Source organism: Sinocyclocheilus anshuiensis, unplaced genomic scaffold (assembly GCF_001515605.1).
Source record: "Sinocyclocheilus anshuiensis isolate Anshui unplaced genomic scaffold, SAMN03320099.WGS_v1.1 scaffold1680, whole genome shotgun sequence".
NCBI classification, from domain to species: Eukaryota; Metazoa; Chordata; class Actinopteri; order Cypriniformes; family Cyprinidae; genus Sinocyclocheilus; species Sinocyclocheilus anshuiensis.
Genome location: NW_015558569.1, coordinates 311,810 through 312,816, shown reverse-complemented (window position 1 = coordinate 312,816; position 1,007 = coordinate 311,810). Strand labels below are relative to the sequence as shown.

General features: G+C 45.1%; 1 protein-coding gene across 4 annotated transcripts in view; it reads left to right on the top strand.

Moving 5' to 3' along the window:
• Positions 1 to 1,007, top strand: part of LOC107679557 (zinc finger and BTB domain-containing protein 7B-like) — a 30,470-nt gene that overhangs the window by 15,662 nt on the left and 13,801 nt on the right. The window lies entirely within an intron of this gene.

The following is a 1,007-nucleotide window of genomic DNA, read 5'->3' as shown; positions in this document are numbered from 1 at the left end:
TGTGTGTGTGTGTGTGTGTGTGTGTGTGTGTGTGTGTGTGTGTGTGTGTGTGTGTGTGTGTGTGTGTGTTTTTGAAGGTCTGAATACACTCAGTGTGATCTGATAAAAATAGTGCTGTTACTGTTACATGTGCTCTTATTCTTCTCCTGTCTGTCTCTCTCTCTCTCTCTCTCTCTCTCTGGGAGGGCACACAGAAAGAGACCCACAGTCCTCTCTCTCTCTCTCTCTCTCTCTCTCTCTCTCTCTCTCTCTCTCTCCTCCTGTCTGTCTCTCTCTCTCTGTCTCTGTTCCAGCAGATGGAAAGTCTTTTCTGAGCAGATTCTGATGTTAATCTCAAGTGGAAAATATAAGTAAAATTTCTCCCTGTTCTTTTGTGTCCCATAGTGTTTACCCCACCCACACAACCCAGAGCACACATGCACGCACACATACACACATGCATCTCGCGCACACACACACATATGCATGCATACACATACATACACATACATACACATGCATGCACAGATGCATACACACACACACACAGATGCATACATGCATACACACACGCATACATGCATGCACAGATGCATACGCATACACACACACACACACACACATATATGCATGCATGCATGCATGCATACACATACATATGCATGCACAGATGCATACACACTCACACACACACACACACACACACACACATATGCATGCACAGATGCATACGCATACATGCATACACACACACACGCATACATGCATACACACACACATATGCATGCACACACACACACACACACACACACACATATGCATGCACAGATGCATACGCATACATGCATACACACACACACGCATACATGCATACACACACACATATGCATGCACACACACACACACACACATATATGCATGCACAGACGCACACACACACATGCATGCATGCAAGCACTCATACATGCATGCATACACATACATACACATGCATACACACACACACACACACGCATGCATACACACAC